Here is a 27,877-nt window from a genome sequence, read left to right as displayed (position 1 = left end):
CTAGTGCCATCTTCTGTGAGTAGTGATCGAGATAACGGGAGGATCTCCTGTACCATCAAACTGAGTGAAGGAAGGCACAGTGAATTTCTTTAGTCTGTCAGTATGGTATATATCATCGGTGAATGGAGTCTTCACTAGAGAGTTCTTATGCTCTCTGGCTATCTCAGCGGGCGTCTGAACCCTTAGGAGCCTCTTTTCATCAAAGGCCTCTTGTATGCCAGTACCAACCGGAATACTATTAGTCCATACCGTAAGCTTATCGCTAGACTCGACCTGTTCATCCTACGTACGACAAGGATGATTGTCCGAAGTGACCACCTCAATCCTTGTCCTCTGCTCCTTTTAAACTTTGTTAGGCCGAACTTGATTAGGCCATGCCTCATTGGCCTGAGGTTCATTAACTGGAGGAGTGTTTTGGTTGGGATGAGGTGTTGTCGTATCACCTGGTGGTGGCTATGGTGCTAACTAAGCCATCGCCATTTGAAGGGCATCATTATGCTGTTGAAGCAACGCAATCTGAGCTGCGCTGGCTTCATTCGCCTGATGAAGCGTTTCAAATTGGTGCAAGAATTCTTCTCGCATCTTTTGCATCAACTCCATCTATTGATCAACTGCTGCTGCGGATCCTCCGATTAACATTCTAGATTATAGTAGCATAAAAGAATTGAATCAATTCTGGGAGTATATTTCTATACGTTTCCCACAGATGGCGCCAAAGTGTAGGTGCAAAATTTCAATCAAATGAAATAGTTAAAAGAAAAAAATACAACTTACTCAAAGAAAATAATAGACAGCAATAATTATTCAGAGAAAAGCGTATATTACTTGATGATCTTTATTGGAGGACTAAGCCTCCATTTATATACAAAATAGTGGTGGAATTATGGTAGGACTCGCCTTGCTTGTCCTTCAATTCATTCCGTATACAACATTCTTTAAAAGTAGAGTTCTTCCCTTTTATAATTCTTTCCATGTCAAACTTTCCCTACATAGAACTTTCCTTCTATGTTGGATCCTTTGATTAGCAGGACTAGTTCCTTCTTTAAATGAATTTGGGCCAAATGCAACTTGGTCCAAATGACTTTCCTAATGGGTCGGAAGTTCAACATTAGCGACCTTGGGCGGTTGGCGTCTTTATCCCGGCTTGAACAGGGCTGGGCTCTTGTAACCCATCAAGAGATTAAAAATAAAACTCCTATTGTGGCTACGTGGATGACTTTTATTGGAGGGGGATTTTTCCTTCCACAGTAATGTTTTTCTATTTTCGGTTTGGGTCTGAGCTATATAATTTGAGCCCGAATTTAATTCGGGTTGGGCTTATGTTGATATGGATAAAGCCTGAAATCCAACCCGAGTTTGAGAATATTATATATATTTATAATTATACTTAAGTCATAAGAGTGTAGTAGCTAAGTTATTAGTGTGTTTGGGATTTATGAGTAAGGTTTTAGGTTTAAGTTAAGGGTCTAGCATAGATTGATTCATTTTTTACACACAAATTCTTCTGAGTTAGGCTTAGTGCGGGCTCAGACTGGACAAATTATGTATAGGATGGGCTTAGGCAGCTCGGCTCAGGCTTAAGGCAGGCTTGGGCTGAAGATTTTTTATATGGGCCTAGCATGAGATAAGTGTCAAGCTCGCCCAACCCGCCCTAATTGCAGCCCTAAAAGGAAGGGCGTGAGGGAGATCGGACCACGTGGGGAGTCTAGGGACTAGGTTGGCTAACATGGAGTGAAATGATTGGCTTTGGTTTGGTGACATTAGGTGGGACCACTTGAGATCGATTTAGAGCATCTAGCCTCTCTAGATTTTGGCTCTCCAAAAATGTCACTTTAGCTTTTTTCAGAGCCACGTCAGTAACTTTTGCTCTCCAGAAATACGCACTATCAGGCTCTTCGAATTTTCGCTCTCTGAAAAAAATAATAATAAATTAAATTATTTTTTTTTTAACCATTTCGCAATTGCTATAATTCTAACAACTATATTTATACCTGCTATATTTTTAGTGGATACATTTCATGACTAGAATTTTTATTATGTAATAGTTTTTTAAGATTTAAAATGATAAATTTATTTCTCAACGACAATATTTTTCAATCAAACAATATCTTTACAAATTATTAAAAAGGTAAGGATTGATATTACAGTTTTCAATAGTACATTATCCATTATGGATTAATAAAAATAAATAAATAAATTGAAACAAAAAGTTAAAAATAAAAGCAAATATTGATAAAATAGAAGATGAAGTAATCTGAATGATAGAGAATAGCGATGGGTTAGATGAGTTGAGGCATTTATAGAAGAGAAATGAATTTTTTAAATAAATTAAAAATCAAATTTTAAGGGGAAAAAATAGTGTTTTAAATTTACTTTTGGCACAAATCAGATTTTTTTTTTGGATAAACAGTGCCTAAAACAATATATTTTTTATTTAATGAATTTTATTTTAATTTTTTATTTTTATATATAAAAGTTCAAAATAACCCCCTTTTTTAGGTTTTTTTTTTTTTTTTTTTTTCCCAAAAAGCTATTATGCAAATAGTGCCTTAAGGAACTATTGTTGCTAGGTTAAAGAAAAAATAGCCGCTGTCCCCAAAACGCCACATTTTGGCCAAAAAAAAAACAAAACAAAAATTCTACAATCAGGTTCATGCTCATGCTATTCCTCAAGCCAGCCTCCGAGCCTTTGTGGGCCTGCCTGATAAGTGCTCAAATGTTGCATATTTTAGCACCTAAATTAGGGTATTTTAGCCCTTTCATCTATCTTTATTTTTTCGTTTTAGTTCTAATTTGTGTTTTTGTTGATTTTAGGTCAATAAGGTTCAAATAGGCTAATTTCAGTCCATTAAGGCCTTTTTGGAGTCAAACTGAGTCTTGGTGAGAAGTTGGAGCAAAAGGAGGCTGATGTTGAAAACTGCTTGCTTTGAACGATCGAACTCTAAACAATCGAGTTTTGAATGATCAAACCTTTTGATCTTTTCCTCATAACTACTTTTGTCATTATCCCCATAAATATCTCAGCCTTTGTCCTTATCCACATTATGCGCTGACATGCTACAATCGATTGAACCATATCTCTGATCGATCGAGTAAGCTCTGAATGATCGAACTATGCCTTTGAACGATCGTGGTAAAAGTAGTTTTAATATCAGTTCAGGCTTATACTTCATGGACAAGGGGGATACGGGTTTGGACCATTTTTGGGCATATTTCTAACTTGTTTGGGACTCCAAGGGCGACATATAAAAGGCCAATTGAACCATTTGTAAAAGGTTATGTTTTAATTTACATTGTAATTCATTTATAATAGTTAGTTTCTCTCTCTAGAAAGAGAGAGATTGGGGTCAGAAGAAAAGAGGGAAGTGGAGGCACAAGGGTTTAAAGAACATCTACACACACTCTCTCTAAAGAGCTTCAAAGAAAAAGAAGAAGAAGATGATGCCATACTTGGAGGAGGACCTCGTTGACACCTTGACCACCTCTACCACCATGGGCTAGATCTTCACTTAGGGCTTGGATAAGCCTTAAGTCTTGTGTAATCTAAACGCTTGTATTTCTATTTGATTAGTGGTTAGCCTAGTGATTGTTAATTTAATTCTTCCTAATGGTTCTCTATTTTAATTACTTGTTGTCTTATGTGTGATTATTTGGGAATTGATATTTACACTAGATTCTCTATGTTGGTTGTGAAGGCACAACGGAAACGATTTAAAAATTTTTAGGATCATATCCATGTGATATTTCATCAAATTAAGAAATACTGAAAAGGGAATTCATACCTTTGGATGATTAATTAATCGTCAACACTCCGAGAATAACAATGAATTAGATTGCTCCTCCTTTGGCCTTGAACACTAGTAAACCTTCACATCTATATTCCCGGAATACACAAGTTTGTGGAAACCCTATATCTCTCACTCTCGATTGTTCTGTATTCTGAAAGTTTGTGCATAAAAATAATAAAACAATAAACCTGAGAGATATTACGTATGTAAATGGGGCTAGAGATGAGGATCAGAAGGGATTCTTATCCTAGCTCCAATTAGATAGAGATATAGTTATCTCATAACTCTATCCTATCTAATTAGATAGAGATAGAGTTATAACTCTATCATATCTAATTGATTACAACAAGCACCACAATAATATTGTAATTGCACTATAGGATTCAAAAATTACAACAAGGCCCTGTCATACTAAATAACTACATATAAGTCCCTCCACTACCGAATATCCATAAGTAGCCCCAAGAAAAATAAATACTGTCCCACCTAAGGCATGCCTACTTCTTATATTCCTTGAGTAACCAATTTAATCCTTATAATCACTGAATTTCTTTTATAAAAGAATTTTTTAAAATAAATATTTTTCTAAATAAATAATAGAAAAATAATTTAGTAAACATTTTACTAAAATGCCCTGGCCAGGTTCCAGTTATCAAACTTATTAAATTGCATCAAGGGGATATTTTAATTCTTATAAAAAGTGTGGATTCCATGTTGAGCAATTGTGTTCCCAGAGCTCCAACATTAGCCACCCAAGATACTGATCGGTTGGTCAATCATACATCAACCTTCGCAATAGCACGAATCATTGTAAAATAGGGCTATTGGTCGGGTAAGTCGAACCATTGGGACTGCACTAGTCTTACGACAACCTTAGTGTCTAGAATCTTTCTAGAATGATGAGGGGGTGTTCATAAAGGTTTTGTTTGTTGTCACTTAAATTAGGAATTCAAAGTGCATAAAACACTAATTTGCAAGGAATTTAGGATGAAATAGAACAATAGAGAAGAGACTAGGGAAGAGACTCCACAACCATCAATAAGCATGCTAGGATATGATTTACTTAGGGGAATAACATATATGTATAACCATGGGATGCAACAACACAAATTATTACATTCCCTTCAAGAAATTTATGAAATCAATTGGTAAGAATAACCTATCAAAGCATTGCATGTTTTGGTTACCTAAACTAGGTTGTAACCTTAGACATACTCACTAAGCATAGAGTTATCAAGCCCTTAATCACATAGTAGAAGCACATGACATAGAATCCAAGAATAATCTATCAAAGGAAGATCCTAAGCAATAGATTATCAAATCTCCTAAATATCATGCCATTAACAACACTTCCATAAACTCCATTCCATTGTGACCATGAAAATGTAGCAATATAATCATAGGAGAAAAACCATCTAAGACAAGATATTTAACTCAAGATGATTATGTATAGGTATTGAAATTCATTACATCAAATGAAGAGCTCTAGTTCATGGAAGGATTACATACATATATTAACCCCCAAATATAAATCAAAACAAAGCAAAGCTTACAAAATGGAGCTTCATCACCTCCCTAGAGGAGGTTTAGTTACCCATGGTGGCCCTAGATGAAGGAAGAAGCAAGGCTTTCCCCTCCATTTTTGAGCTTCCTCCTTGAAGCTTCAAGAACTCCTCCTCTTTGCTCTCCTCTCTCTCCTCTAATTTTGTAGAAATGTAGGATATGTAAATGTGTGGCTCTCCCCTCTTTATCTAGATAAGAAATCCACCCAAAAAGCCCTCTCGCTCCTCCAAGAAACATCCCCAACCAACTCATAAAGGAGAGCTTCCAAAGTAGGTAAAATCTGAGCACAAGTGGGCTGAGTCGTGTAGAATTCTGCCCTAATTTTGAGTGCTCGAAATAGGGCCTCGAGCACTCGAAAATTGGGCAGAATGCCCTATGCTTGGTTTGCTCCGCTTGGACCTACTTTGGTAAAATGGCCATAACTTTGCGCTCCGAACTCCAAATGATGAACCGTTTGAAGATTTAGAAAGCTAATTCAGAGCTCTAAAAACTTCATGTTTTAGTAGAGATCCAAATCTCAAGGATGGCTGGTCGAAAATAAAGATCAAGGCAGAATTTCATCGCTGCCAGGCAGTTCTGTGCTCCGAGCTCCGAATTACAAACCGTTTGAAGATTTAGAAAGCTAATTCAGAGTTCTAAATCTTTCATGTTATGATGGAAGTCCAGTTCTCGAGCTTTCTAGGTCAAAATGGCGAGCAAAGTCCTGACTCCACTGCTGATCTCGTGAAGCAATCTGCCCTAATTTCGAGCACTCGAAATAAGGCCTCGAGCACTGGAAAATTGGCCAGAATGCCCTATGCTTGGTTTGCTCCGCCCGGACCTACTTTGGTAAAACGGCCATAACTTTGCGTTTGAAACTCCGAATGAAAAACCGTTTGAAGATTTGGAAAGCTAATTCAGATTTTTAAATACTTTATGTTTTGGTGGAGATCCAATTCTCAAGTATGGTTGGTCAAAAATGAAGATCAAGGCAGAATTTCATTGCTGCCAGGCAGTTCTGCACACCTCTGGTAACAAGGCCATAACTCTCTGCTCCAATCTCTGAATGACAAACCGTTTGAAGATTTGGAAAGATGATTCAGAGATCTAAATCTTTTATGTTATGAGGGAAGTCCAGTTCTTGAGTTTTCTAGGTCGAAATGGTGAGCAAAGTCCTAACTCCACTGCTGCCAGAAATTCAGCCTTGTGCCTTTTGATGGTTTAAAATCCACAAAGTCTTATTTGTACTCCTTTTTGACAAAAGGACCTGAAAATATATACAAACACACAAATGGGGATAATCTACATAAAATAAGCAAACAATGGACTTAAACAATGCAATTAAGGGCGCTTGAATATGCAATATTCGGCGCTTATCACACCCCCAAGCTTACATTTTGTTAGTCCCTTAGCAAAACTAGAATGAAAAACTTAATGAAAAGACAACCATGGGCATGCTACTACAAAAATATCATCCATGGTAAAATGAGATATATATATAGCTCAAAAATAACTTGAAACAGAAAAAGAGCTGGAGATGGGGTCATTGGGAAGACTACCTTGCATATATGAAGCATTGATACTAAACACATTTCAACATGCATGCATCAACATCATAGTCCATATAAATAACTCAATTGTCATCTCTTAAATGGAAATAACTCAAACTCCAATGAAAGTGAATTGAATTCTCAACATGCGGCTTTTACTTTCTTTTCCAATTCCAAAGCACAAGTTTTCAAATCATTGAATTCCCCTTTAAATGAGGTCCCTAAGGCATGATTTTATTTACAAGACAACTTTTGTTGCTTGTTGATAATTTATTTCAACTCATAAGCGAAACATAGAATGGTTGTGCAATGCTGAAGTCCCTTAAGCTTTCTAACTAACCTATGTAGCGAGCGTTAGGCCAACAGCTCCCAAACTAGATGGCTTTAGGGTGTTAAGTGTAGAGACACTCTTAGGGCTTAATAGCTCAAGTTGGAAAGGCTACGAACTCCAAAGAACCATGTTTATTACAATTTTTTTTGAATGACCGTGCAATGTTTAAATCCTTTAAGCTTTCTAACCAACCCTTGTAGCAAGCGTTAGGCCAACAACTCCCAAACCAGACGGCTTTAGGGTGCTAAGTGTAGAGACACTCCTAGGGCTTAATAGCTTGAGTTGGAAAGGCTACGAACGTCAACTGGTCATCATTTTTTTTTTCTTTCTTTCTCAGTTTTTTTTTTTTTTTTTTTTTTTTTTTTTTTTTTTTTTTTTTTACATTAGGTCCAACTTAAATCATACCAAAGATATTCATCTATCAGGTTCATCAAATCAAATTAACTAGGCCAAGGTCAAGGTCGATCAAGTTGCATGCCTCACAGTTAAGTTTCCAATGTGCATCTGTGCATTGTGAAGCTTATAAGAGTGTAAATCCAGCAAGAATCTAATTGAGGCATTTATACAGACTACATTGTATTTGCATGATCACTTCAATTTCAAATTTCTTTATTTTCAAAATTTTCTCAACTGCTTCTATACACAAGGTATTAAACATATGCTTTGTCTCCGACAAGTTCCAAGTTATACTATCATTGCTTAGCAAAAATTATGAAACCAAAAATGCATAAATGCACCCCCAAACTTGAATGACACATTGTCCTCAAGGTGTGAAGACAAGCATACCAAAATAAGAGCAAAAAAAGGAAAAAAAAAAGGGGGGGGAAAAGAACAATAATATCAAGTGGAGTGACAACGACGTAAATGTTCAGCCATGTGAGTGCGCAAATGCGTCCCCCAAAATTGGACATGAAGACCTATCAAAACACAACTAAAATATATATGGAAAAGCATAGGTCCTGTAAGAAAAACCAAAACAGAAATAAAAACTCTAACCTGAAGTTTAGTGCAAGATGAAAAACAAAATAATGCCAAAAAAAATTGATTTATTTATTTATTTAGTATTATTATTATTACTATTAGTATTATTTATTTTATTTAGTGCATAAATATATATATTTTTTTGTTTTTTTGTTTTTTTTTTTTTTTTAAGATATGCATGAGGGGTTGGTCGCATGAGAGGTTGGTTTGGTTGAGAGGGTGGTGTGCATGCAAGGGGGTGGTGAGGTGGTTGTGGTTAGAGGAGATGAGGTTGAGTTTGTGAGTTGGGTTGGTTGAACGTGGAGGTGGAGTGTGAGGTTGAGAGAGAGGGTGATGCAGGTCGTGGAGTCGGTGTTGATGGTGGTTGGGTTTGCATGGGGTTGGGTTGATTGGTGCAAACCGAGAGGAGTGATGGGGTTGGGTTGCTTGGTGTGGGTAGGTTGGTGGCAGGGTGGTGGTTAGTTGGCATGTAGGGGTTGGCCTGGATGGAGAGATGCCGAGAGGTTGAGTGCTCGGGTGGTGAGTGAGAGAGCTTGGGTGAGGTTGAGAGGGGGTTCGAGCACTCGAAGTTGGACTTCGAGTGCTCGAAAAACTGGCAATGGCTGCGGAACTGAAATGCCGAGAGGGTGGTCGTGTGAGCATGGGTGGTTGGGTGGTTGTTTGGTTGAGAGAGAAGGTGGGGGGTTGCGAGGTTGGCATGAGGTGATTGCCGAGAGAGAGAGAGAGAAGGTGAGGTTGGTTTGGTTGATATGGTTGGTGCATAGTGAGGGGCATGCATGCATAGGAGGGTGGTTTGGTTGATGGGTGAGGCTCGGTTGGTTGCGTGGAGGGGTGGTGAGGTCGTGGGTGCATGGTGGCTGGGTTTGTATGCTGAGAGGTAGAGTTGAGTGGGTGCTTGGTGCAGTTGAGAGTTGGGGTTGAGAGATGAGGCAGATTCGAGTGAGATGGTGTTTTAAAAGAGGGAGGAAGTGGGTGTGCTCGAGTGCTCAAAGCTTCACTTTGAGCACTCGAAGTGAAGGCAGTGTGCTTGGCTGTTTTGTGTGTGAGAGCTCGAGCAGTGGCGAGCACTCGAAGCTTGGCTTCGAGTGCTCTAGAAACCGGCAGAGAGTGAAAATGGAGCTTGCATGCATGGTTGGCATGATTGGTTGCAGTAGGGAGGTGGCTTGGGAGATGGTTGGTCATGGGGATGGTTTGTATGATGGTGTAGTTGTGGATTGGTGATGGAGTTGGCGAGTGAGATAGAGAGAAGTAAAGGTGACCGAGAGGAGGTTATTTACATGGGTGGGGTTGGTTGTGTGGGGTTGAGGTGCATGGTATGAAGAGTGGTGGTGAGGTTGGTTGGTTTGGGTAGAGAGAGAAAGTTGGTTGGATGGTTGGGAGTGTTCGAGCACTTGCAAGGGGAGGGAGAGAGAGGGAGTTGGTGGGGAGGGCTGCGTGGGTTTGCATGCATGGGCATGCAGGGTTGTGGGTTGAGAGGAGGAAGAAAGGTGGTAAGGTTGGTGGTTCAGTGAATGGTGAAGATGGTTGGGTGGTGGATGGTTGAGGAGGGATGAGGGATGGTTGGGTTGAGGAGAGAGCTAGGAGTTGAGGTTTGAGTTGATGCATGCATGGTTGCATGGTTCTGTGTGTGCGAGGTGATGAAGTGGTGCAAGCATGGGTGAGTTGAGAAGTGGGTTGCAGAGAGTTGGGATGGTGTTGGGGTGTAGAAGGAGGCATGGTGGAGAGGGAAGTTGGTTTGTGAGGTGAGATGTTGGTTAGGCTCGAGCAAGGAGGAAAGTGGGTTGATGAGTTGGGTTGGTCGGTTGATGAGGAGTGAGGAAGCAGATTCGAGTGCTCAAAATGAGCCGACGAGCACTCGAATTGAAGGCAGTGGGTTTGCTTCGAAGTGGAGGTGTTGGGTTGAGGTGCTTCGAGCACTCGCAAGGGGGAGGTCGAGTGCTCGACATGGAGACAGTAGGCTCGGGTGGTTTGTATGGGGAGTTCGAGCACTCAGAAGAGGGAGTGAGAGTGCTCGAAAATAAGGCAGTGGGCTCCGCTGTTGGGATTGAAATAAGAGCAGAGGGTGAGCTTGAGCACTCGGGGCTTGGGCATGAGGATGAAGCTGGTTCTTGAAACCATTGAACCATGGAGGGACAGTGAGCATGCCAGTGAGCAAATGACGACAGTGGCATGCCATGTAACATTGAGTCCGATGCATGCAAGGTGTTAAGGCATGCAAGAATTGCTACATGGAATTTGCATGCATGCATGAAGGCAATGCATGCACTGAGAGCTGAATGCAGGTATTATGATGCATGAATGCAATGCATGCAAGAAAACTTTGAACTGGAACCTTAAAAATTTGCGTTATTATTATTATTATTAACAATAATAATAATAATAAGTTGACATCAACGTAAAATTTTTTTTTATTTTTTTATTTTTTTATTTGCAATGTTTCAAGTTCATGAAAATTTTGCAAAAATTTGTAAATATATAAATATTTTTAACTTGAAACATTGCAACAAAATTTAAACTTGGCAACATCATGTCATTCGAATGCAAGGATGAAAAATTCAACTTTATACCTCAATGCAATGCATGGAAAAATGAAATTTCTGGAGAAATTTTTTTTTTTTTTTTTATTAATGATGCATGCATGAATGTAAATTGCATGGAAAAATTTCCAAATTTTACAACATCACACAGAGCATGGATGAATGAAATTTCTGGAGAAAAAATTTTAGACTTTGCAAATTCATTCCAATCCAATGCATAGGAAATTTTGAGAAAAATTTCAAGCTTTGGAACATCTCTTCAATGCATGGATGATTTTGCCAAAATTTTCAAGAATGTATTACAAATGAGACATTATGCACATTAGTAGTATTCCCAAGATCCGATGAAATTGCTAGGAAGCGATGGAAATTTCCGGGAATGAAAATTAGAGTTGAGAAGGTCTAAGAAAAATCAAATCTTTGGCTTTTCTAAACCGTTTCCCAGAAAATTTTTGCAAGGCACGAGCAATTTCAAAGAGAAGGAAGCTTGGAAATTGAAAGAATTGCTTCCCTTGCTTTGCTAAATTTAATGTCGATAGCTAGACAAAGTTAGAGTTGGCACTAATCCTCATAAATTGGGTCAGCCAAGAGGACTTCCTCAACTTTTCGGGTTGGGATTGTGCCATCAATGCAAGGCTTAAGCCGTTGGCCATTAACCTTGAAGAGAGATCCTTTTGCAGGGTCATGAAGTTCGATTGCTCCATGAGGAAAGACAGTAGTGACAATGTATGGACCATCCCATCTTGACCGGAGTTTACCGGGAAAGAGTTTCAAGCGGGAATTGAAAAGCCAAACCTTTTGTCCGGGGGCAAAAGACTTCTTGACGATGTGTTTGTCATGAAAAGCTTTAGTCTTTGCCTTGTAGATTTTTGCGCTTTCATACGCGTCATTACGCAATTCCTCAAGTTCATTTAATTGCAACGCACGATTAGAGCCGGCTTGTTTGAGATCAAAATTGAACCTTTTTATGGCCCAATAAGCACGGTGCTCTAATTCTACCGGGAGATGACATGCTTTGCCAAAGACAAGTCGATATGGTGACATGCCAATGGGTGTCTTATAAGCTGTCCGGTAAGCCCAAAGCGCATCGTTTAGCCTTAATGACCAATCTTTGCGGTCCGGTCTAACCGTTTTTTCCAAAATGTGCTTAATCTCCCAGTTAGAAATCTCTACTTGACCACTCGTTTGAGGGTGGTAAGGTGTAGCAACCTTATGAATGACGGAATACTTAGCGAGGACGGATTTTAGATAACGATTTCGGAAATGAGATCGACCATCACTAATGATTGCTCGGGGCGTACCAAAATAACTAAAGATGTGAGACTAAATGAAATGGATCACGACTTTATGATCATCGGTTTTGGTAGCCTCGGCTTCAACCCATTTAGACACATAATCCACCGCTACAAGGATGTACTCATAGCCATAAGAAGATGGAAATGGTCCCATGAAGTCAATCCCCCACACATCAAAAATTTCAACAATTAAAATGTTGGTAAGGGGCATCATGTCTCTTCGGGACATGGATCCAAGTTTTTGACATCGTTCACATGATTTGCAAAAATTGTATGCATCCCGAAACAAGGTAGGCCAAAAGAATCCACTTTGAAGAACTTTGTTAGCGGTCTTTTTGGCACCGGATGATTTGGTCCGGGCAATACTTGAATAGTTCCGGATCTTCCCAAAAGAAATGCTTGACTTGGGAGAAAAACCGGTCCCTCTCTTGTTTGGACCAATGAGCTGGAATTTTGCCAACCGCAAGATAATTGACAATATCCGCAAACCATGGAAGAGTAGAATGTGAAACTTGAAGAAGTTGCTCATCCGGAAATGAATCACGGATGGCTGCGAATTCTGAAGATTTCTCAATAAGCAAACGAGAGAGATGATCGGCGACAACATTGTCGGTCCCTTTTTTGTCCCGGATGTCAATGTCAAACTCTTGAAGTAAGAGGATCCATCGAATTAAACGGGGTTTTGTCTCTTTTTTCGCTAACAAATGCCTAAGAGCAGCATGATCTGAAAAGACGATGACCTTGGAGCCAAGAAGATAAGAGCGAAATTTATCCAAGGCGTACACCACAGCTAGCAATTCTTTTTCAGTGGTGGTGTAGTTCAATTGGGCATCACAGAGAGTTTTGCTAGCGTAATAAATGACATGCGGAAGTTTATCCACACGTTGGCCCAAAACCGCCCCTAATGCATAGTCGGATGCATCACACATGATCTCAAAGGGAAGAGACCAATTAGGGGGTTTCATGATTGGGACGGATGAGAGGAGAATGCGAAGTTTGATGAAAGCTTCCATGCAAGCGTCATCAAAATTGAACGGAACATCCTTAGCTAAGAGATTACACAAGGGCCGTGAGATTTTGCTAAAATCTCTGATGAAGCGACGATAGAATCCGGCATGGCCAAGAAAAGAACGGATTTGACGGACGGAATTCGGAGGAGGAAGATTAGAGATTAACTCAACTTTTGCCTTGTCTACCTCGATTCCCCGCTTAGAAATGACATGTCCTAAAACAATGCCTTCTTGGACCATGAAGTGGCTTTTGTCCTAACTTAGAATGAGATTCATCTCTTTGCATCTTTGGAGCACAAGAGATAAATTTTTGAGACACAAGTCAAAGGAGGAGCCAAATACGGAAAAATCGTCCATGAAAACTTCCAAGAACTTTTCAACTATATTGGAGAATATGGACATCATGCACCTTTGGAACATTGCCGGTGCATTGCATAGACCAAAAGGCATGCGTCGATAGGCAAAAGTACCAAAGGGACATGTGAATGTTGTTTTCTCTTGATCTTGGGGGGCGATTGCCACTTAGTTATAGCCGGAATAACCATCAAGAAAATAATAGACGCTTTGGCCGGCTAACCTTTCTAAGATTTGATCAATAAATGGGAGTGGGAAATGATCTTTCCTAGTTGATGAATTGAGTTTCCGATAGTTAATGCACACACGCCACCCGGTGGTGGTTCGTTGTGGCACGAGCTCACCCGCTAAATTTTCAACAACGGTGAGACCGGATTTCTTGGGGACAACTTGTGTGGGGCTCACCCACTTGCTATCAGAGATAGGATAGATGATTCCTGCATCTAGCAATTTGATCACCTCTTTCATGACCACTTCCTTCATATTTGGATTTAACCGGCGCTGGACCTCTCTAGTAGGCTTTGCGTCATCCTCCATATGAATGAGGTGCATACAAATGGAGGGGTCAATTCCTTTCAAATCTGCCACTGTCAAACCAATAGCTTCTTTATGCTCTTGGAGCACCGCTAAAAGGTTGGTCTCTTGGTCTTTTTGAAGGTCCGAGGCAATAATGACCGGAAGGGTTTGCTTTGGACCAAGGAACACATACTTGAGATGGGCCGGGAGCGGCTTAAGCTCAAGTTGTGGCGGAGATAGCAATGATGGGACCGGAGGAGTGGTGGAAAGTTGGGGAAGTGGTTCTTTTGGAATTTTCCAAGGAGGTACATCCATGACAGCATTAATATCAAGCAAGGAATTGACTTCTTGAATGGCCTGATCAACATCAAAGTTTGAGAAGTCAAAATGGGACATGCAAGTTTCAAGAGGATCTTTGCTTAGAAGGAAGGGGAGAGATTCTTCGACCACTTCATCAATGACATCCACAAGAAAACAATCATCCTCATTGGAGGGATGTTGAGTTGCATGAAAGATGTGGAGTTTGACTTGCATGTTTCCAAAAGCAATGTCCATCACCCCGGTTCGGCAATTAATTGATGCATTAGCCGTGGCTAAAAATGGCCTACCAAGGATCACGGGAATGTGCTTTTTTTGGGTCATGGACCGGTTCCGTATCAAGAACCACAAAATCTACCGGGAAGTAGAATTTGTCCACTTTGATGATAACGTCCTCGAGAATACCTCGTGGATGCTTGACCGATCTATCGGCAAGTTGCAAAACCACAGAAGTCGGCTTAAGATCTCCCAAACCAAGTTGTAGGTAGACTGAGTATGGAATTAAATTCACACTAGCTCCTAAGTCAAGGAGGGCCCTTTCGATTTTGCTGTACCAATGACGCAAGAGATTGTGGGGGCGCCCGGATCCTTATACTTCGGAGGAGTGCTGTGATGAATGATAGCACTAACATTTTCAGTCAACCTCACCTTTTTTGGCAAATGATTTTTAGAGGTGCGCTTTTGAGTGCACAAATCTTTGAGAAATTTTGCATAGGGAGGGATTTGCTTGATAGCATCCAAGAGGGGCAAGTTAATCTTCACTTGCTTGAAAACTTCCAACATGTCTTGAATTTTACAATTCTTGTTTCCAAAATGTGTCCACTCTTGAAGACGTTGAGGAAACGGAGCTTTTGGCTCATAAGTAGTTTCCACATTTGGGGTGACATGTGTGGGATTTTCGTGAATGGTATTTGGACAAGAATTTGGATTAGAAGAGCTTGAATTCGGATTTTTCAAAGGAGAAACTTCCTCACTTTTGTCTCCATCGACCTTGTTGTCAACCACTCTACCACTCCGAAGGGTGGTAATAACTTGAACTTGTTCATGAGTCGGCCCACTCGGAGGAGGGGTTTCGTCAATCACATGCATTCCTCTAGAATTTTCAAAAGGTTGAGAGGGAAGCTTGCCCTTATCCTTTTGAAGCAATTGATTCACCGAGTTAGCTATTTGGCCCACTTGATTTTCGAGATTAGCTATGGATTGAGTATGAGAGTGAACCATTTGGAGAGTAGGCTGCAAGGATGTCAAGAGTTGCTTGTTGGCATCCATTATTTGCTTATTTAATGATTCCATCATTTGCTTGTTTGCAGCTACTATCTCGTCAGTTGGACACACAGGAGGTTGATTGAAGACATTTGGATTGTAAGGAGGACGGTAGCTTGAAGAAGCTTGGAAAGGTCTACCTTGATATTGAGAAAAGGGCAGATTTTGCCGCCCTTGGTTTTGGAATTGGGAATTTTGTGGGGCTTGTTGCCACCACGAGAAATTCGGATGATCTCGCCAACCCGGATTGTAGGTGTTGGAATATGGATTGTTCCCGGGCCGCGAGAACATGGCATTAGCTTGCTCTTGATTAGGATTGGGAAATTGCTCCAGTGTGGGGCAATCTTCCGAGAGATGGAATGGACTAGTACATGAAGCACAAACTGAACTTGCCGAATTTTGAGACAATGAAGGAGGAAGATGTGGTGCCATCAATTGGTAGAATTTATGAGCGATGGCATCCACTTGAGATGATTCCTCCCTTATTGACTTTGGTTGACAAGGGTTAGTGTTGTTTGGAGTGGTTGCGGTCGGAGCCCTTTGAGAATTGTGTTGAAGTGAATTTTCACTCAAATTCTCAAGTAAGGTCCAAGCCTCATCCGCATTCTTGGACATGAACATCCCACCACAAGAAGAATCAACCATGAATCTATGGGTTTCGGTTAAGCCGGCATAGAAAGCTTGCACTAATTGCCATTTTGGGATCAAATGATGAGGACATTTTCGAAGAAGATCTTGTAGCCTTTCCCAAGTCTCATGGAGTTATTCTCCATCAACTTGAGAAAAGCTTAGAATGGAACGCCTCATTTGGTTGGTTTTACTCACCGGATAATACTTCTTAAGGAATTCTTGTTGCAATTGAGCCCAAGAAGTAATGGAATTGGGAGCGAGGGAGTTCAACCAATATTTTGCCCTATCGTTTAGGGAGAATGGGAAAAGATGGAGATGAAGTGCATTGTCCGGAAAACCTCTTAACCGGATGGTCGAACAGATTTCAAGGAACTCATCAAGATGCTTATATGGATCTTCATTATCAAAGCCATGAAATGATGGAAGCATTTGGATGGTGCTTGATTTGATCTCATATTGAGCTGCATCTATATTTGGCATTACTATGCAAGAAGGAGAAGCATAGGTGGTAGGAATGAAATGATCTCTAAGAGTCATTGGTTCTACATTAGGAATTTCAGCCCTTTCATTCCCCGGATTTCCTACGTTATCCCCCATTGTATTGAATTCAGTTTCAAGATCCCTTGTAAGAGTGGGTTCCCTAAGGTTCCGTCTAAGAGTTCTTTCAAGTGAATTTATATCACTAGGCGAGTCAAGTGTGGGTAGAGAGAATGACCTACGGCCAAACATCAATAACAAAGCATATATTCAACAACACAATTCATCATCAATACTCCACATACGATGTTCCCTTTCTCCTCAATTATCAAGACAAAAAATAAATGGCCACGACAAGGACCGATGCTTGTATATGAATTTAAACAAGATAATAGCCTCTACAAGGGCTTCACAACGAAATTAACTACTTCTAAAATTAACACATGTACTGTATCTACAAGTTGAAACTAGAAGTCAAGAGACTTACCTGGGGTCCTCTAGACTTACAATTTGCTAGCGTTCCCACGGCACTTCAAGTCCCTAGAATCTTACAACACTTAAAACACAAAGATGGTCAAAACACGCAAGGAATATTCACAAGACACAATATTCATAATCAAACTAAAATTAACCCTAGAACCTTGGTCGCTAAACCGTATGCAAATCCCCGGCAACGGCGCCAAAAATTGATCGGTTGGTCAATCATACATCAACCTTCGCAATAGCACGAATCATTGTAAAATAGGGCTATTGGTCAGGTAAGTCGAACCACTGGGACTACACTAGTCTTACGACAACCTTAGTGTCTAGAATCTTTCTAGAATGATGAGGGATTGTTCATAAAGGTTTTGTTTGTTGTCACTTAAATTAGGAATTCAAAGTGCATAAAACACTAATTTGCAAGGAATTTAGGATGAAATAGAACAATAGAGAAGAGACTAGGGAAGAGACTCCACAACCATCAATAAGCATGCTAGGATATGATTTACTTAGGGGAATAACATATATGTATAACCATGGGATGCAACAACACAAATTATTACATTCCCTTCAAGAAATTTATGAAATCAATAGGTAAGAATAACCTATCAAAGCATTGCATGTTTTGGTTACCTAAACTAGGTTGTAACCTTAGACATACTCACTAAGCATAGAGTTATCAAGCCCTTAATCACATAGTAGAAGCACATGACATAGAATCCAAGAATAATCTATCAAAGGAAGATCCTAAGTAATAGATTATCAAATCTCCTAAATATCATGCCATTAACAACACTTCCATAAACTCCATTCCATTATGACCATGAAAATGTAGCAATATAATCATAGGAGAAAAACTATCTAAGACAAGATATTTAACTCAAGATGATTATGTATAGGTATTGAAATTCATTACATCAAATGAAGAGCTCTAGTTCATGGAAGGATTACATACATATATTAACCCCCAAATATAAATCAAAACAAAGCAAAGCTTACAAAATGGAGCTTCATCACCTCCCTAGAGGAGGTTTAGTTACCCATGGTGGCCCTAGATGAAGGAAGAAGCAAGGCTTTCCCCTCCATTTTTGAGCTTCCTCCTTGAAGCTTCAAGAACTCCTCCTCTTTGCTCTCCTCTCTCTCCTCTAATTTTGTAGAAATGTAGGATATGTAAATGTGTGGCTCTCCCCTCTTTATCTAGATAAGAAATCCACCCAAAAAGCCCTCTCTCTCCTCCAAGAAACATCCCCAACCAACTCATAAAGGAGAGCTTCCAAAGTAGGTAAAATCTGAGCACAAGTGGGCTGAGTCGTGTAGAATTCTGCCCTAATTTCGAGTGCTCGAAATAGGGCCTCGAGCACTCAAAAATTGGGCAGAATGCCCTATGCTTGGTTTGCTCCGCCTGGACCTACTTTGGTAAAATGGCCATAACTTTACGCTCCGAACTCCGAATGATGAACCGTTTGAAGATTTAGAAAGCTGATTCAGAGCTCTAAAAACTTCATGTTTTGGTGGAGATCCAAATCTCAAGGATGGTTGGTCGAAAATAAAGATCAAGGCAGAATTTCATCGCTGCCAGGCAGTTCTGCGCACCTCTGGTAAAAAGACCATAACTCTCTGCTCCGAGCTCCGAATGACAAACCGTTTGAAGATTTAGAAAGCTAATTCAGAGCTCTAAATCTTTCATGTTATGATGGAAGTCCAGTTCTCGAGCTTTCTAGGTCAAAATGGCGAGCAAAGTCCTAACTCCACTGCTGATCTCGTGAAGCAATCTGCCCTAATTTCGAGCACTCGAAATAAGGCCTCGAGCACTCGAAAATTGGCCAGAATGCCCCATGCTTGTTTTGCTTCGCCCGGACCTACTTTGGTAAAATGGCCATAACTTTGCGTTACGAACTCCGAATGACAAACTGTTTGAAGATTTGGAAAGCTAATTCAGAGCTTTAAATACTTTATGTTTTGGTGGAGATCCAATTCTCAAGGATGGTTGGTCGAAAATGAAGATTAAGGCAGAATTTCATTGCTGCCAGGCAGTTCTGTGCACCTCTGGTAACAAGGCCATAACTCTCTGTTCCAAGCTCTGAATGACAAACCGTTTGAAGATTTGGAAAGCTGATTCAGAGATCTAAATCTTTTATGTTATGAGGGAACTCCAGTTCTTGAGGTTTCTAGGTCTAAATGGCGAGCAAAGTCATGGCTCCACTGCTGCCAGAAATTCAGCCTTGTGCCTTTTGATGGTCTAAAATCCACAAAGTCTTATTTGTACTCCTTTTTGGCAAAAGGACCTGAAAATATATACAAACACACAAATGGGGATAATCTACATAAAATAAGCAAACAATGGACATAAATAATGCAATTAAGGGCGTTTGAATATGCAATATTCGGCGCTTATCAGATACCATGGTATTGACCTTAAAAAGATCTCACACATTGATAAGTCATAGTGACTAATACTGAAACTTGAGTTCACTAAATTCCTCAGGATTTAAAGCCTACGAATTTAGTACATAAGAAACACACCAAAATAATGACTGTACATTGTATGGTGTGATCTTATGGTGATCCAGTTCAGTGTACTCCAAGCACACTAACACACTGCCTTAAAGTCAACTACCCCAATGGTCGAGACAAACCATCCTATCTTATATAGATTAAGTGTGTTACAGTCTTATAGATAAAAGTGCCCAACTTTTATCACTGACTGTGAACAATGCCAAGGTGCAAGAAACCGGTGAGCCTAAATCTCTTGTGTGTAAATCTCATTTACACACTTAAGTCACCTATAATGCAACTTGAGGACTATAATGCATCTCATACAAAAATATGTAAAGCCCAATGCATGAATATCACATTTATTAATAAAATATCGAATAAATAATTAGATTGTAGGGCATATAATCCTAACAATCTCCCACTTGTACTCAAAGCCAATTACCATTACATTTAATACCTATCCCTTCAATATAAGACTCAAAACCCTAGTAGGTAGAGTCTTAGTGAAAGGATCTGTATGGTTATTTGCAGATGCAATCTTAATGACAACAATATCTCCATGCTAAACTATCTCTTTAAAACATCACCACACTTCCATTACTCTTCTTGTATACACAAGGCCCATTCATATTCTAATCATATTCAAATGATTTGACCACGATCAAAACAAATGTTCCAAGTCACAACCATTCGTAACCTTTTCATAAGTATAGAGGGATCTTGCTCTTCTGGGATTGCCTCGTCAGACTTTCCCAAAAGCATTAACCTATCAGATGGCCTGATAACCCTCCCACTATGTTAAGGTTCTGATATAATAAGAGATTATGGACTCATAGTGTGATGGCCCTGGTTTTTCAAGCCAGTGCGTCCTGTGATGAACCAAAGATTGACACGATAACGGATCCGAAGGCAGAAGCAAAAACAAAAAACAAGACTCTAAGAAGTCAAAGTGACCTTCCATGAGGTCGTAGAACTCAATGAGAACTGATGCGGAAGCAAAGATTAAAAATATGACCAAAAAAACCCCAGGGGCAAAATAGTCATTTCTGATAAATATAAAATCAGGTGCTACCTAGCACACCATTGGAAAGACAACAAAAAATTAACAAATCTAGACTCAAGAATCACTTGATTTAGAGTCCGGATGAAGAAGATATGAAACTCCAAAGTTTCATAAAAACTAACTTTCGGGTTTCAAAACTGTGCGGCAAGGGTACTTGGCGAGGGGTAAAATGGTCCTTTTAGAGAGAATTGAATGCAACCGTACATACCATTGGACAGACAAGTAAAAGTTAATAAACTTAGACTCAAAAATTACTTGATTTGGAGTCCGGATGATGAAGATATGAAGCCTCAAAGTTTAAAAAAAAATCAACTTATTTTCCGGGTAAGAAATCTAGGCAGGAATAGTATTTTTACAACAAGCAACATTTGATTTTTTTCCCAGAACCGAGGCTAAGAACGGACCCTTAAACGAGTTTTTCTGGAAAAACATGAAGAAGAAACCCCCCTTAAAATCACGTTTTCTACCTGACAATGAGGAAGAAACCAAAAAAAACATGATGTAAATTCCCTAAAATGCCCCTTGAACAGCATAGGTCAAGATGGACCCAAAAAGCTGCTACATGAATTTTTTCAGAATCTGCCGACAACTGAGAGTGAAAACGGGCTACCAAATGAATTTTTCTAGAAAAACACAAAGAAAAAACCCCCCTCAAAATGGAGCTTTCTACGTGACTCGCAAGAGAATTAAAACAAAAAAAACGCAATGTAGAATGCCCGAAATGCCCCTCCATGAAATCTGGTCATGGAGGTCCAAAAAGCTACTAAAAAAAAACAGAAAGCTGAACTTTGCGATCGATTTTCGGCACCAAGACGACATTTTCTAGAAAAACATGGAAAAAAACCCCCCTAAAATCACGTTTTCTAAGAGACCATATGAAGACCGGAATTTATTTCCCGAAGGAAAACCCCGGGATTCCCTAAAATTAGATTATGCAACAAAAGTGCAAAATGAATCCATAGGAGGCTCATTTCACCAAAGGAGAAGGTTTGCCCAGAAACGACCATGCACGCAAACGTAACTTACCTATTAGGATGTGCTACAATAGTCCATAGAATTTGACCCCCAACGGCCAAAAAGGCAAAAATGAACTAGAAATTGGAAATTTGAAAACTAAAATTAGGAAATGGTTTCAAATGACCATTTGGCCCTTTGCCACACTTCATACAAGATAAATGAGACCTAGTGGAGGTGCCGGAACACACTTTGCACTCCCTGATTTGAAAATAAACCCTTAAAGGATTGGTTTCTACTATTTAAGACCAAAATGCAATATGTGAATTGAAATGTAAAAATGAAAACTAAATGGTGTTTGGCCCTTGGCCACACCTCACATATGGCAAATGAATGCTAAATGATGAATTACATACACAATGCACACACCGGTGCGAAAATGACATATTGAAACCCAAGTTTTCATGCTTTTCTCATTAAAGGCAAAATTCTACATTTTTTAGTATACATGGATTACAATGAAAAGAGTGTGCTGATGCACACTTTAGATATATGGAATCGAAGAATACAAGTTTTATCAAAATAAACGAAAGTAAACATGATATGCTAACATGTGCATATTCAATGTCATCAAAAATACTTCAAGACTCCTAGCATGTCTAAGAGAGTTGTGTATCCCACAACAAAGCTTCTTTACCTACAAAACACCCAGTAACTTTGGGGTGAATAAACAAGACTAACAAGTTTATTCGTAGGGGATGAGCATGCATCGACTCGATTTCTTTAGAGATTTTTTTAGGACTAACATGATATAGTTCAAAAGGGATCATGTCACCTAACGTCTATGTCGAAGATTAGACTCAGGGATCATCCTAAGCTACCATGGAGTATAAGCAACAAGAATCAAGATATATATACATATATAAAACAAGTTAAAGTTGGGATAATCCAAGAACATGACAAGAAGGTTACTTGAACATAGATTAACATGAATTGCATTATCAATACAATTAAGCAAGGCTTAGAATAATTCCATACAACAGGACAAAAGGATACTAGAACATAGATTAACATGAATTCCATTATCAATACAATTAACATGATTGGAGCATTCCAATTAACACGAAAGGGTTAATACACAAAATCAAGAACATGACATAATATCTACGCTATTAGACAAAGTTGGAACCATTCACATAACACGAAAAGAGTTACACATGACATCAAGGATAATGCATAATATCTACACAATTAAACAAACATGGGATATTCCATAAAACACGAAAAGGAAGAAGGCATAATATATATGCATTTAAACATGGGTAGAATCTACCACATAACACGAAAAGAGTCTTAAATCTTCAGGGAATACAACGCTTAAAATTTAAGGAGTTTAATCATGAATGAAGCATAAAATCTATGCAATAAGACAAGATTGGTGCATTTCACATACACGACAAGTTTAAATCTTCAAGGAATAGCAACTTGAAATTTAAAGAATGAAATCAACCAATGTGGAAACTTGGATATCACTCGGATTAAAACCGTACTCTTAAGATCACTTTAGGGCTACTAACCCATGGGTACATTTCCCCTAGTGCACATTATAGTGTAGAGGGACATTCCCCAGTACTAGAACCGAGTCCTAGCCATGTCAATTCTTGATTGATATCCCAAGTCCCAAAATCAACAAGTTGTGTAAGTCAAGATTGTATCAAAATATAAGAAATGCATTAACCACATATCATGCACAACCAAGATTTTGGAACACACAAGTCATGCCCTAAGTTCTCAACTATGATGGCATGTGAAATGTCAAGAAATCAATGTGTGCATTTATATAGACCAGAACCAAGATAAATAACACATGGAATCCATCGAAGCAAATATACCATAAGTATAAAATACATGATTCAATTGTAACTAAACAACACATGTGTGAATAAACCATTCCGAAACAAATGAGGATGTTCATTAAGCACATTAATGAAACCAAGATACAAGAAGTCTAGATACATGATATCAAGACATGATTAACTCGAGGGAGGCATAAAAGGAAATTTAATCTACTTAAGGGATTAAATTATCAAGGTTACATGACAAGTCCAAATGTTCTACGAACAAATTATGTTAAGAATCATATCAAGGGCAAGTTCAATGTCAAGTTTCAAGTCCATTTCATACACGACACAACCATGTGAGCCAAGTTCCATACAAGGGAAATAAATAAATGTAAGTTTCAAAACTTATCCGATTATGCTCAAAGTAATACGCGTGAAGAAACTTATCAAGAAAATCATGAATACAAGGTTAGAAACTTAATCAAGTGCATAGAACCATTAAATGGATTTTAATTATTTCATTTAATTAAAATCTCTATATTTTGAAAGTCATCCAAATGACCTCAATTTAATATATGTTATATAACATGTCATAACTTGATTTAAGAACACGGTACAAGTACATTTCATGCAAGGTACGGCCACGAGTATTAAACTTTAATACTAAAAAATTAATAATTGAAAGCTTTCAAAATCTAATCAAATATTCTAGATTTTATATATGTGAAACTATATGACATGCATACCAAGAATTTCAAGTCGGAAATTCAACGGGATGAATAGTACACTTGGAGCAATTTAATTAATCTAATTAATTTATATTACTAGATTTCAAAACTTCTCCGATTACTCTCAAATTAATCTATGTTGAAGAGCATGCTAAAGCCTAATATAATATGCTATCACATGTTGATTTAAAGCTAGATAAGGCCACATGATTTAATATTTTATTCAAGATAAATATTAAATAAAATCTTCATTACTTGTCCAAATAATCTAGATTTAATATATGTAAATCTACATATTAAGAGGTAATATTCTAAAATGCCACATGATTAAACAAAGCTATGGACAACCAGGAAAATTAAATCCTTCACAAGAAAAATAAATAATAAAATTTCTAGATTTTGTGATTCAAGCATGTAATCAAGTTGTATAAGCATCACAAGCATGTAATATAGCAAGAAATTAAATTATAACACCCCCTACCTCAATTTGAGATGAAAACCCCAAATCCCCACCGGAAGAAAAGTGTTCCGAATCCGCCGTAATCGAAGGGTTTTGACGAAGACAACACGATCTACATGAATCCGAGGGAAGCCCCATGAAAATCACAACTAGACTTCAAACCTAAACTCAAGAAGTGGTCAGAAATGAATACTAAGAAGGGGGAATGGTAGAACACGTCGAGGGGAACAAAAACCGTGAAGGCCAAAGACTTTTCACTTAGGAAAAGTAAATCAAAGGAGGAGAGAGAAGGTGGAAGCTCCATGGGCATCCATGGCTACTTCAGGTCATGCAAGGAGAGTGGGGAAGATAAAAAATAAAATATTTCACCCCCCTTTTAAAGAAATCTCAAAAAGTGCCCCTAACGGGCCCCGTAAGGTCCGGAAAAGTGGAATTTGAGCAAACGCACTCAAATGGCAAAACATTGTGAATTAAAAAGATTCAAAATGAAAAAATATGAACAACGAAAGAAACAGCGTTAAAAACTAAGTCCCGAGCAGAAAGTTATGCCCCGAATAAGTTCGGTAGCAACCGGGTCCAAAAACTCTGGAACTGGATAAAAATGGCCAGAAGGAATTTCCAAGAGTCCATGACTCAACGAAATGTGAAAATGCATCCTGTACGAGGATCCAGGCTCCAGATGAGACATTTTGCAATAACTTTCGTTAATTGCACAATGACCCTACAAAAAGGGTTAACTACGAAATTGCCCCAGAATGAAAATATCTTCCAAAAGATATTTTCTTATATACCCCTGAAATAAAATATCTTCAAAAGATATTTATGAAAAATAACCCAAGAAATGAAAAAGATTATAAAGAATTGTGCATCTATGCCCCAATAGACACCGGGAGCAACCAGAGTACTTTCTTGCAAAAGTAAAGATATGTATTTCGAGGAAACCATAGAAGATGAAGGTACGTGAAGTTAAAAACTAACTCCGAGCATGAAAAGTGAGGTTTTACCAAACAAGTGACAAACGAAGATAAGACAAAATAGGGAAAAGGACGAAATAGCGCATAGTGTCCGAAAAGTGAAAATGCGAAAATGACTCGGGCCTCAAAGGAAGTTGTCAATTCATATGAAAGAGTCTCAGAAACCAATTCTGAGCACTCGAGATGACACTAAGCGACACGAAACAGAGCTTAGGAAAGAAAATTAAACGAAAAAAATTCATTCGTAAAATTTCAAGAAAAAGGAAAAGGAGGCAAATGACTGGGTCATTACGCATAGTTTATGATGTCTCATCATCTATAACTGTTATATCCACTCTTGAATTGATTGGTGTATCTATCATCTCCTCTAAAACAATCTTGCTTCGAGGATAGTGATTCATTATATAACCCTCCTCGAGAAAAGTAGTATTCGTACTAATGAACACTTTCTGCTCCTTAGGATTATAAAATGAATAACCATTTGTACCATTTAGGTAGCCCACAAATAAATAAACATATAATCTCGGTCCTATCTTCTCAAGCTTTTCCTTCCACATAAGTGCAGGACACTCCCACTTACATATATTTTGTAAACTAGGCTTACACCTGGTTTACAATTCCTTAGGAGTGTTTGGATTTGCTTTAGATAGAGCCCTAAAATAATACTGGTAGACTTGAATAACTGATCATTGATCTTACCATGTTGAGTAAGGTTCTATTCCTTCTTTTCATAACACCATTTTGTTATGGTAAGCCTAGTGTAGAAGTTTGGGATATGATCCCATTTATAGGACCACATACATCTATATGCACCAACTCTACTACCTCTTTTGATTTTATGCCCCTTGGCCTTAAAAGGCCTTTTAGTCATTTTACCCTCTAAGTAGGATTCGCAAACTGGAAGTAGTTTAACCACTAAAGAGCCCAAAGACCCAACCCAGTCATTGGATCCTATTTAGATTAATATGACCTAACCACATATGCCAAAACACATAGAGTTATTCAAAGGAATCTTTCCTTTTGATGGTAAGACAACACAACAATTATTTTAATATCATACAAGGAGTGAGGTGTAGGAGTAATTAAATAAAGATCATCCATCAATGTACCAGAATAATTAAACCTTTTATTTTTATTTATTAAAACTTCTAAATAAAAATATTGAAAACCAAGATTTTGAAAAAACTGAAATATTAATCAAGTATTTTCTACTTTCTGGTATATAAAGACAACCTTTAATAATGAACTCCTATCATTTATTTCAAAATAACTACTCCTACTAATACTGCTGTTATCCTTGCTTGTGCGCAAGATGAAGATAGATATCTCCCCTTCACTCAATCTTCTGGCTTCCTGGAACCCTGCAATAAATTGCAAACATGGTTAGTGACTCCAGAATCTACAAACAATCTATAGATTCAACCACATATCATGTCTTAATAATGAGTGACTGAAGCATACCTTCAGAGTGCTTCTTTGCTAGATACACCCGACAATTCCTTTTCCAATGCCCTTCTTTACCACAATGGAAACCATTTCCTTTGATTTTAGCCTTTCCCTTAGCCTTGACAATAACACTAGTACCAACCTTTTGGGGATAGCGAAACCTTGCTTCTTATTATGGTTCTTACCTTTTAGCTTTCCATGAGAAGAAGAACCCTTTTCCACTGTATGAACACTCCTTTGACCCTTAAAAATTCCTTCTGCAGCTTACAGAGCATTCATCAGTTCTGATAAAGAATAAGCCATATTATTTATAGAATAATTTAGTTTGAACTGATTGAATGACTCTGGTAATGATTGCAGAATTATATCAACCTGGGTCTCACCATTTATGTCTGCCCCAAGAACCTCCAATTCATTGAAATAAGAAATCATTTTAAAAAGGTGTTCGCCAACTAGAGTTCCTTCGGGCATACGAGTGTTCATAATCTGTTTCATTGCGACTTGTCGTGCCACTCTACTTTGTTCCCCAAACATTTCCTTAAGGTTCAATAAAATGTCACAAGCAGTGACAAAAGATTGATGCTGATGTTGTAAAACATTTGACATTGAAGCTAAAATATAGCATTTGGCCATTTCATCAGCCTTTTGCCACTTCTCGTACATTTCCTTTAGCTCATGGCTGTCATCAGGGCCAGGTATAAGAGGGCACTCTTGAGTGAACACAAATTTGTACTCCTGTGTAGTGAGTACAATGTGAAGATTTCTCTTCCAGTCAATATAGTTTGGCCCGGTTAATTTGTTGTCCTTAAGTATAGCAGTAAGTGGGCTAAAAACATTCGACAT

The 27,877-nt window shown here is 38.6% G+C and overlaps 1 pseudogene; it reads right to left on the bottom strand.

Annotated features, from left to right (window-relative positions):
• Nucleotides 1-27,877, bottom strand: LOC132304929 (uncharacterized; annotated as a pseudogene).

The sequence above is a fragment of the Cornus florida genome, unplaced genomic scaffold (assembly GCF_030987335.1).
Source record: "Cornus florida cultivar Cherokee Brave unplaced genomic scaffold, ASM3098733v1 CherokeeBrave_3.0.0_Hap2_Chr04, whole genome shotgun sequence".
Taxonomy (NCBI): Eukaryota; Viridiplantae; Streptophyta; class Magnoliopsida; order Cornales; family Cornaceae; genus Cornus; species Cornus florida.
The sequence above is the reverse complement of the archived record's forward strand: the minus strand, read 5'-3'. Positions and strand labels throughout refer to the sequence as shown.